The sequence below is a fragment of the Taudactylus pleione genome, unplaced genomic scaffold, assembly GCF_031769625.1.
Source record: "Taudactylus pleione unplaced genomic scaffold, aTauple2 ptg000950l, whole genome shotgun sequence".
Classification (NCBI taxonomy): Eukaryota; Metazoa; Chordata; class Amphibia; order Anura; family Myobatrachidae; genus Taudactylus; species Taudactylus pleione.
The window spans coordinates 12,369-24,736 of NW_028285351.1; positions in this window are offsets into that span (position 1 = coordinate 12,369).

The following is a 12,368-nucleotide window of genomic DNA, read 5'->3' on the forward strand; positions in this document are numbered from 1 at the left end:
GTTTCAAGTTCTCTAAGTGCTTTCCTTTCTTATGATAAGTTCAGAATTATTTTCATTCTTTCTGAAAGGCTTTCAATTTCTACTTCCATCAACTTCTTAAACATATGGGAACCTTTTACATGAGTCAGATGAAATGTCGATGCCGGTTTCAGTGATGTGTATATATATTGTTGGGTAATGTTGGTGGTTTGTCTTATCAAAGGGCTTTTCATATACCATTTCATCAGGCATAGTTTTCTGATATTTTTTTTAGAATCAATGTATTGATCAAACGTATTGGTTGTAGAATGAGGTGTGAATTTTAAACCTTTTTTAAGTACATTTTCTTGTTCCAGAGTGAATTCTTTTCAACTGAGATTGTTTATTAATTTCTTTTCGTCTGTAGGTAAGGTATTGAGGTTTGGTTTATTTTTTTCTACTTTCACCTCTTGTTCCTCTCTGTCTTCATTTTGTCATTTACTCCATTTTTTCTGTGATGATTTCTTGTGCTCTGGTGGTTCTTCTGTGTTCCAGGTTGCTTCTAAAAATCAATCTCATCTTCTTCGTCTGATAATAAGATAATTTCTCTTTGGAATTTCTTTCTCACAATTGACTCTTTTTCATTTTATCTTCTTTCAGTATTGGTCATGAGGGTTTGGTAATTTGATGTTTCTTCTCTTTGAGCTTATTGAATTCCTTGATGGAATGACTGCCTTACTAATTTATATGGATTATTTCCTGAATATGAAAAATTATTTCGATTGTATGGTAGATATTTTTTTGGGGCTCCTGTTGTTCTTGGATGTTACTTAAGTAGAGACTGTCTTCAGAAGAATCCCATATGTGTTATGAACCTCTGGGTGATTCACTGTGAAAAAATTTTCAGGAAAAGGAAGCTCAATAAGATGTGGTGAGCTGATTGATCAAGAGTCAATTGATAAAAGAGTTGATTATGAGGACAACATGGCTCCTAATTGAAATGCACTTGGCTAGTAGCAGTCTTGATGACTGGTATGCACTTGGCTAGTTGCAGCCTGAATAGCTGGTATGCGCTTGGCTAGTTGCAGTCTTGAGGACTGGTATGCACGTGGCTAGTTGCAGCCTGAATAGCTGGTATGCACTTGGCTAGTTGCAGTCTGAATAGCTGGTATGCACTTGGTTAGTTGCAGTCTTGAGGACTGGTATGCACTTGGATAGTTACAGCCTGAATAGCTGGTATGCACTTGGCTAGTTGCAGCCTGAATAGCTGGTATGCATTGAGGGATATCATGAATTTCTTCAAAAGTTATGTCTTGCTTGAATATACAGACATTGAATTGCAACTGAAATTGAGGAGTTGTAAATTGGAGATAGTGCACATAACACTGAATAGTAGTGCAGACAGCTAGATGTTATTAGCTGATTGACCACACAGACACAGAGAGGCTGCTGAGAGAGCTGGAATGAATAAATAAAAGATCACAATACTGAAGTGCAGCTGACACTGCTATAATGTACTTGCTGAGAATCCACACAGACACTGAGGTGTGGCAGGTACTGCTCCCGTAGTCATGTGCAAGTTAATCACACACGCGGGGAAATGGCAGCCACTGCTTAGATGTAATTTGCAGGGAGCACACAGACACTGAGGTGTGGCAGGTACTGCTCTGATGTCACTTGCAGATAATTACACACATGATGAGAAGCGTCAGCCACTGCTTAGATGTAACTTGCAGGGAGATCATAGACACTGAACATGAGGAGCTGGAACACACAGAAGGATAACCTCTCACTGGAATCGGAAGCCACAACAAACGCTATAGCTGGCATCAGAGTAGAGCACCAGCAGAGGTAAAGAAGAAAGGTGGTCCAATCAGTGCAGGGAGGTGGAGAAAGAACAGTCAGGTAGGAAGATCTTGTGGAGCAGCAGCATGGCATTCTTGTCTGCTAGCAATGGGCCTGAGAAAATAACCCAGAGCACCATTGTCAGACAAGGTGCAGGGGCGGCTTGTGACAATGCGGGAAGAAACACGTTAGGTATTGGAAATTACCCCTATAGCACAGTTTTTACAAGCACAGCTTCTCCACAAAGACCAGCACCTGTATTGTATGCCTGTTTTTACTCGTCAATTTATACGGGCAGACCGCTGGTTGTACCCCACTGTAAGCGTGACACATTGATTGACGGCATGCTGCTGACCACACCAGGAGACAGAGAATGGGCAGACTGCTGATTGTGCCCCACTGTGAGTGAGATACGTTGATTGGCGGCGGAGACAGCAGGAGACAGAGGACTATATTCAATTAGAGGCGAAAAGCCATTTTTGCCTGTTTTTTTGAGAACATTTTGCCTAAAAAAAATTTGCCAAATTAAATTCCAGGACAATTTCACCTAAGCGGAAACAATTCTCCAAAAAAGATTCTCCAATCAATAGCAGGTGAAAAGAAATGCAAAATCTGTATTTTGGGGTGCAAACATGGGGAAATGACTCAGAACCCTTGGGATAGCCCCCCAAAGGACAAGTGTACAAAAAACCAAAAACCTAAGAACACCCCAAAAAAGACATGTAATTTTTGGGGTGAAAATTTAAAAAGTGGGGGGATAAACATAAAAAGTAGTGAAATAGACTTCTTGGGGGTCCCCAAGTATGGGTCAGGTGTTTTTGGGATTGCAGGTGCATGCAGCAGGTGGATTTTTCATGTTTTTAAAAAGTTCACTTTAGAGACGAATAAAAACATGCTAGCACCCGTTTTCAAGTACCCCAAATTTGACAGGAATACTTATTTTCACCAAAAATACAGCTTTATGCCATTCTTCACCACTTTTACAAAGACGCTAATAGCAAGCAATTTACACAACTTAAGTACCCAAAATAGTTTTATTAGGGCTATTAGTACACATCTATATTGATTCTCTATGTTAATGTATCTTTTTCTGGGGTACAGACTGATTTCCCGAATTCTTTCAGTACTTTTCGCCTGTTCCGCACTCGCCTATTTTTGTTTTCGCATGTTTTGCAATTGAATTAGGCGAAAAGCTGGGACGAGCACGGAATGAATTTGCCTCTGAAACAGGCGAATGAGTCGGATAGCCGAAAACTTTGCCTCTAATTGAATTCCCCTCAGAGAGCGGGGGATTCATCAAGGCGCTGCATTGGGTTTGCCCTGCTGCGGCGGCCACACCACAAGCTACCTGTCGCCCCGCTCCCCTGGCTAATATTCCTATGGAGTTATACAATAGGCCGTGTTAGTTGCTACACCGAGGAGGCTGTTTCACCAGCGGCTTACTACAAGTACCGGCAAGTGACTGAGCTTATTGTCGGCTATATCGACTATTAACATTATAGGTATACCCTATGAGCGGCGTTTTGACGCTCAGACACACCTGCGTTTGCACCACCATCTCCCCGGTTTTCAAGGACCTTCCCCATTTAGAGTGGAGATTTGTCATCATTTCGGTGGTTTTCTGAACATTGTGCTGACTCAATACATCTTTTATAAAGCGATTATATATTTAGCTGTTTTTCAAACATCATTTATAACTTAAAGGTGTGTGGATTTTTTATTTATTTCACACAGAGGGTCTCATTCAGACCCGCTCGTGAGCGTTGTATGCTCGCAAGCGGGTCGATGTTTCCCAAATGCGCATGCGCACGACGGAGGCTGCTCCGGCTCTGTATCAGGTCCAGAGACTTTTATATATACTGGACGCAGCTGTGAGGATCTTTTACATTTTATGCAGTATAAATTGGAGCTGTGGGGATTTGGATACAATTTAGAAGACTACTATTGCTACTGTTGTTGCATTTCAAATATTGCTATAAGTTTCATTATGACCTTACTGTGTATATGTTTTCATATATTTATATCTTTCGCTATAAGAGTCTATAAACGTGTTTTCTGAAAATATATATTTATTTGTGGATATTTATTTCATTTTCACAGCGCTGTTTTTATAATCAACAGAAACTGTTTATCCGGTTTACTGCTGAGGGATTTCTCGCCTCTGAGAAAATATTATCAGGCTGGTCATACATTATTCCAACATAAATATCATTAACTGGAGAAAACTATTTATTAAACCAAACTTAAAGTGTTGGGGAAAAAAATCTCAAAAAGTAAAACACACAAAAACACGTAAATAAACTTCATCATGGCCACATAAGCAGACAAACCATGAGACGAGTATACTAAGTGATCAAATACACTCCTACTGTATGTGAATGGTACAAATCAATTGAGAAAGTTAAAACAGGTTACATACCTTAAAGCATAGGGCCTGATTCAGACGCGTTCGCACGCAGCCATCAGGGGGCCGAATATGCAAATCCTGCATTTGCACAGGAAGACATCAGGACGCCCACTATGTCTTAGCGTGTGGCGGCAATGCAATCGCAAGCAGGTCTAATGCCGCCCACTTTCCCTTCGCAGCACACGTCATCTCCAGGAAGTGTATATATCGGTAACATCGAGAACCATTGGAGGCATACGCAAAGCTTATGGTTAACCCTACCCTACCGCAAGCACTGCGAGTGCTTCAGTGTTTTAAACAGCCAGGTGACGTGTACAATGATGCTGCCTTTTAATTATGCACACCCTAGGAGCAGCGTTTTGACGCTCAGACACACCTGCGTTCGCACCACCATCTCCCTGGTTTTCAAGGACCTTCCCCATTTACCACCCACAGACTGCACTTTCTGTCTCTCAAACTAGAGGGCCGTCTGTGTATTCCAAGCGATCGCTTCCCGATCGCTATGACTGGCTCGCGCGTTGCAATGCATACGCGGATAGCGAAAACTGGCCAGCAGCGTGCGAACGCAGCTTAGTGAGCGGGTCTGAATAGAGCCAATAGTTCCGTACAGCAATGCTACCAGCAACACTACCCTACATAATATAACCCCTCTGCACTAACCATTAACCACAGATTATTACATTCACTCCAGCTGGAAAAAAATTTATGAAAATTACAATTTTTTTGTATGAATCTAAAATATATATATATACTGTGTGTCTGGAAACTTTCTGGATGCACTGTGTGTATATATACAGTATATATATATATATTTTCTACTCTGCTGTATAGGAGTGTCACATATCAATGTAATCAGCACAGTCTCTTGGTGGGTCCTAGTTGCATCACATTGGCAAAAAGAAAAGACAGAAAAAAGATGCCTGGCAGAGTCTCATGGGACCGGACGTGTCAAGACGTGACTGCAGCAAAGACGAGTGAGGACAGATCTGTAGGGTCACATTCTGTAATATCCTGTGAGTTGCGGCAAGCAGAGATATTTCCTTGATTTAGCTGTGAGAATTAATGTGGCAAATTTTTTGAAAGCAAAATCAACTTGGTTTTACTGTTTAAAAAGTTGCCTCTTAAAAACACAGAGATACAGTAACTTCCTAACATGTCAGTACTAGCCACAACACACAGGCTATTACATTTGGCCCCAGGGGTGTATTAAGAGAGGAGGGGGCCCATGTGCTGTCTCCGTTCAGGGCCCCCCTCCTTTCTACCCAGTGGTTGGCAGCGCCCTGTGCCGGACAGTAGATTTTGGGCACAAATAGACTCTAGCGATGTCCCAGAGTCTTAGTGTAAAAGAGACACTGTAGTGTATAACTAATGTGTAATATATGTAATATACAAATCACACAAGTATTAGGAGTCAGACATTGGCTTTTCAAAAGTGAATGAACTATTTACTATATGTAACATGTATTTATAAGTGCATGTTATAAGCCAGCAACACACGGGCTGATCAGCGTTAGTGCTGAGTGACAGGTTGTGTCTCTGAGGCACAGTGGAGCTGAACATATGGCCCGATTCAGATGTGGACGGTATCTGGATGTTCACGCAGTTCAGCGATTATCGGTGGACTGCGCATACATCTTAGCCACAATACGCACATGTGGTGATTGAATTGTGATGAAATGCAACTACAGTTGTAGCGTGGATTTATCCGCAACTGATTGACAGACAGGGGCCATTTTGTGGGAGGTAACAGGCAGTGGCGGCAAAAACGTGGGCATGTTGTGACAGATATTGGGCGTGTAACTGCCTCCATCCGGGATCCCGTACACAGAAAATATGGCACCAGGGTCTCAGTTCCCGCAGCCATTCTGCGCAACCTTAGGTTAACTCAGATGCTCGATTATCAAAGAATCTGCGAACACCCAGTGAAGCAGCGGGGCGGGGCAGTGGATACTAATTACCCTGGCCAGAGTTTGTTGGAGGGGCCCATGGGGACCCCTCTCCCTCCCACCTGTCAGCAGCCCAGCACACACTGCTGTGTTGCAGCAGTCTCCTCTGCCTGCGGGAGAGCTATCACACCCTCTCCTGGATTTGTGCCATGCTGAGGGGCTCACAGAGCCCCCCACCCTGGCGCACAGAGAAACAGTTTTTCTTTTCCTAAGGGGACATGACAATGACTCCTGCGATTAGGCCACACCCCCTTCCCCCACCCTTCTGCGATGCTGCCGGCAGTCATCTCAGTGTATTTCAGTTGGCTGTAGCATTAGCATATTATCACATGGCAGCTGTGATAATACAAATTCATAGCTGCTAATACATTAGCCTCTACATCTGAATCAGACCCCGGCTGCTATTTCAATAACCCTCAAAAATGTCAATACATAAATCTCTGTTACCTTTTACTTTCCATCAAATGGGAATCAGTAATCTACAGTATCAAGATCCCTATTAAAGGTCAGGCTAGTAATAGGAAAAATATATACTACACATGTATTACAGCGTGGTCTAAACCCAGCATATGAGCTGGTTCTTGTACTGTATTAGTGCTTGATGAGACCCGGGGTTAACACATATATTTGTTTTACTGTAGTTTAGTTGGATTCTGTATTATATCCCGCCGGACGTAAGCCCGGCGGATATAATACAGATGCCGGAAGCTAGAGAGGACAAGACAAGACAGGAAAGTATTGGGGCTATCGCTAACCCTCTCCCCCCCTAACACTAACCCTCCCTTAGCGGTGCCCAACCCTAACCTCCCCACCTAGCGCCTAAAACAAACCTCTCCCCAGGGGTGCCTTATCCTCCCGCACCCTAAACCTAACTGTTCCGGGGGGTACCTAACCCTAAGCTCCCCCGGGGGTGCCTAACCCCCCTTCCCTTAGCCTAACCCTAATCCTCCTGGGGGGTGCCTAACCCTAAGTCCGCCCCCAGGAGCCCCTAACCTAACCCTCCCCCCTGCGCGGCTATCCGCTCCCGTTGCCCAGCTTACCTTCATTCGGTATGCTGGGCATAGGGATCCCAGCATAGGGCTAATGATAAGCATCGGGATTTTGATGCCTATCATTAGTACCTTGTCTGGATATGACAGTCGGGAAGCCGGCGGTTGGCTTCCTGACCGCATACCGTTTAGTTATATATTTCTTCCATCACTTTTTTTAATTGGGTGGAACATACCATGGTACTCACCACCACAAGAATAGCAGGAATATGTAGTCCCAGTACTATTCAGCTAATGGAGAAAGTGTAGGTGTTTTTTGCAGGCTGGATTCTCCCAGGCATTTCATCCATATGGTCACCAGGATTTGTCTCACATTGCCCTATGAGTCTCCCTCTTACAACTTGACCAGGCCAGGCCATTTGTTGACTGGGCACATTTTAACAATGAGATATAACCTCTTTAGCACTAGCTAGTAACTAAGATTACTGCTATTTGTCACCATATCGCTTACGCCATCTATCGCATTGCTGTGTCCCATCCGGGTGAAAGTGTCATGAGCATGGGCAGACTGGCCATCACACATGCACATAACACAGCAGCCCGTCACTGACAGCGGTAAGCTGCCAGCAACAGAGGGGAGGATGCCGTTGAAGAGTGGGGCATTGCTGGATCTCGCTGGAAGGGTAAATAATGTTGAATTCTAGTAACATATTTGAAATATGCTGCTGATAATAAGACTTTTTACTAAATCGGTCTCTAAATGGGGTCCTGCAATTGTAAGTTATGTATAATTTATAGTCCTCAATAGAGCGATGATGATAATGTTGAAGATGATGATGATGATGATGAAGAACACTTTTGGTCCAAATTAGGATGTGCACCGGCCACTTTTCATGTTTTGGTTTTGGATCTGGATCTTTCTTTGTTTTTTTAATCTGGATTGGTTTTGCTAAAACCACCCTTCTGGATTTTGGTTTTGGATCTGTATTTTTATGGAAAAAAGCATAAAAACAGCTAAAATCACAGAATTAGGTTTTTTTTGTACCTACGCTATTATTAACCTCAATAACATTAATTTCCACTCATTTCCAGGCTATTCTGATCACCTCACACCGCACAATATTGTTTTTAGGCCAAAAGGTTGCACCGAGGTAGCTGGATGACTATGCTAAGCGACACAAGTGGGCGGCACAAACAAGTGGCCCATCTAGAAGTGGCACTGCAGTGGCAGACAGAATGGCAGTTTGAAAAACTAGGCCAAAAACAGTACATAATGCAAAGAAAAAAAACACCCTTTTGTGTTTTGAGTTCTGGGTTTTGTGGTTTGGATCTGTATTTTTTTGGAAAAAAGCATAAAAACAGCTAAAATCACAGAATTTGTGGGGTTTTCTGTTCCTATGCTATTATTAACCTCAATAATATTAATTTCCACTCATTTCCAGACTATTCTGAACACCATACACCTCACAATATTGTTCGTAGGCCAAAAGGTTGCACCGAGGTAGCTGGATGATTATGCTAAGCGACACAAGTGGGCGGCACAAACACGTGGCCCATCTAGGAGTGACACTGCAGTGGCAGACAGGATGGCAGTTTGAAAAACTAGGCCCCAAACAGTACATAATGCAAAGAAAAAAAAGAGGTGCAAGATAGAATTGTCCTTGGGCCCTCCGATTCACCCTTATGTTGTGTAAGCAGGACATGCACACTTTAACAAACCAATCATTTCAGCGCCGCACGACTGTGGCTGAAATGATTGGTTTGTTTGGGCCCCCACAAAACAAGCTGGCAATTAATCTGGCCCTGCACAAACTGGTTCTACTGTACAGAGGCAAGATGTCGTCTTCATCCTCATCCACCGATTCCTCACCCTCTTCAGTGTTGTGTACATCCTCATCCTCACAGAGTATTAATTCATCCCCACTGGAATCCACCACCGCAGGGCCCTCTGTACTTTCTGGAGGCTGGTCTTCCCGGAAGAATTGATAATTCATTTTTATGTACATCATCTTCTCCACATTTTGTGGAAGCAACCTCCTACGCCTTTCACTGACAAGGTTCCCGGCTGCACTAAAAACTCTTTCGGAGTACACACTGGAGGGGGGGCAACTTAGATAAAATAGAGCCAGTTTGTACAGGGGCCTCCAAATTGCCTCTTTTTCCTGCCAGTACAGGTACAGACTGTCTGACATGCCTACTTGGATGCTGTCATCAATGTAATCCTCCACCATTCTTTCAATGGCGACAGCATCATATGCAGTGACAGTAGACATGTCAGAACTTGTTGCCAGGTCCTTCAGTCTGGACAAGATGTCCAAACTTGGTCCTGCCTGCCCTGCATCACCGCCAGCGGGTTGCTTAGGATACCTAAGTTTTTTCCTGGCAGCCCCAGTTGCGGGAGAAAATGAAGAAGGAGCTGTTGCCTTGTCACGTTCCGCTGCAGCTGACAGTGTTTTTCTCCAGCAGGTCTTTGCAAATCTGTAGGCTTGTGTCTGCCTAAAAGAGACACCATGTAGGCTTTAAACCTAGGTTTGAGCATGGTGGCCAAAATGTAGTGGTCTGATTTCAACACATTGACCACCCTGGAATCCTGGCAAAGCGAGTGAAGGGCTTCATCCAGAAGTCCCACATACCAAGCGGAATTGCTCCATCTTAGCTCCTCCTTCACTTTCTCCAGTTGCTTCTGCAAAAGCCTGATGAGGGGAATGACCTGACTCAAGCTGGCAGTGTCTGAACTGACTTCACGTGTGGCAAGTTCGAAGGGCTGGAGAACCTTGCACAACACGGAAATCATTCTCCACTGTGCTTGAGTCAGGTGCATACCCCCTCCTTTGCCTATGTCTTAGGTGGATGTATAGGTTTGAATAGCCTTTTGCTGCTCCTCCATCCCCTGAAGCATATAGAGGGTTGAGTTCCACTGCGTAACAAACTCTTGCTTCAGGTGATGGCAGGGCAGGTTCAAGAGTGTTTGCTGGTGCTCCAGACTTTGGCATGCAGTCGCTGATTGGCGAAAGTGGGCAGAAATCTTTCAGCCTACCCAAAGCGTCTCCTGCACGCCCCTGTTATTTCTCACAAAATTCTGCACCAACAAAGTTATTGTGTGAGCAAAACATGGGATGTGCTGGAATTTGCCCAGATGTAATGCCTGCACATTGGTGGCGTTGTCAGATATCACAAATCCCCAGGAGAGTCTAAGTGGGGTAAGCCAATGGGCGATGATTTCCCTCAGTCTCTCTAAGAGGTTGTCGGCGGTGTGCCTCTTACTGAAACCGGTGAAACACAGTGTAGCCTGCCTTGGAACGAGCTGGCTTTTCAGAGATACTGCTACTGGTGACACTGCTGTTGTTGCTGCATAAGGCGATACATCTACCCAGTGGGCTGTCACAGTCATATAGTCCTTAGTTTGCCCTGTTCCACTTGTCCACATGTCCGTGGTTAAGTGGACATTGGGTACAACCGCATTTTTTAGGACACTGAGGACACTTTTTCTGATGTCTCTGTACATTCTCGGTATCGCCTGCCTACAGTAGTGAAGTTGAATCTAGACGGGATTTGGTACCGGGGACACACTACCTCCATCTACTTCCGATCCTGATTGAGAAGGAAATTGATGAGGAGGGAGTTGCTGGTTTGTTTTGCATACGCTAGGATACAACAGGACAAAGGGATTTAGGTGTCCCTGGACTGCTTACGGTCTTAGCCACAGTCTCTGAACTTGACAGTAACTTCTTATGAATGCACTGCAGGTGATATTTAAGGGAGGATGTTCCTAGGTGGTAAACGTCCTTACCCCTACTTATTACTAGGGATGTGCGGCGACCCCCGTTTTTTTTTTTTTTTGGTTTTGGATCTGTATCTCCTTCTTGTTTTGGATCTGGTTTTGCAAAACCACCCTTCCGTGTTTTGGTTTTGGATCTGGATCTTTTTTTTTTAAATTATAAAAACAGTTAAAACAACATCATTTGGGCCTGTTTTTGTTCCTACAGTATTATTAACCTTAATAACATTTATTCCAAGTCATTTGCAGTCAATTTTGACCACCTCACAGCTCACAATATTGATTTTTTTCATCTAGGTTAGGCCTAGGGCCAAAATGTTGCATCCAGCTAGCTGGCTGACTAAACTAAGCGACAACAGTGGGCAGCACTAACATGTGGCCATTTTTAAAAAATTAAAGGGGCATACAGGAGATGCTGAGTGTGGCCATTACAATTTCTGGACATTCATAGACAATCAAATTCAAAATGTCAGACAGCAATGTCCCAAACAGCACATAATGCAGAGAAAAGAGGTGCAAGATGGAATAGTCCTTGGGCCCTCCCACCCACCCTTATGGTGTATATATGAAACAGGACATTCACAGTTTAACAAACCAATCATTTCAGTGACATAGACTGCCAATTGTGGCTGAAATGATTGGTTTGTTTGGACCCCCATAAAACAAGCTGCCAATGTGCATTGGACATGGAAATGATCCCATACACAAACTGGCTTTACATTACAACATCAGATAAGTCGTCGTCATCCCCATCAGTGTGTACATCCTCTTCTTAACGCAATATTAATTTGTCCCCGCTGGAATCCACCATAGGTGCCTCTGTATTTTTTTTATGTAATTGTTGGTAGAGGTCTTCCTCATGGAATTTGTAATTCATTTTAATAAACATCATCTTTTCCACATTTTGAGGAAGTAACCTCCTATGCCAATCACTGACAAGGTTGCCAGCTTCACTGAAAACTCTTTCGGAGTACACACTGGAGGGTGGGCAACTTAAGTAATGCAAAGCCAGTGTGTGTATGGGCCTCCAGCAGTGATTGATGACACAGGCAGCACTTGGGTTGCTGCTGTCTGATAATAAGTGCCGCTAATGTACTCGCACACACAGAACAAAAATACACTTTTTTTTGTCCAGAACTTTGGGCCTGGAGCCCTGACCAAGGCAGAAGCGATTGACAACACAGGCAGCACGTTACCAGCCCAGATGGACACAGCACAGCAGCCCAGATGGACACAGCAGACAGCACCAGCCCAGATGGACACAGCAGACAGCACCAGCCCAGATGGACACAGCAGACAGCACCAGCCCAGATGGACACAGCAGACAGCAGCAGCCCAGATGGACACAGCAGACAGCAATAGCCCAGATGGACACAGCAGACAGCAGCAGCCCAGATGGACACAGCAGACAGCACCAGCCCAGATGGACACAGCAGACAGCACCA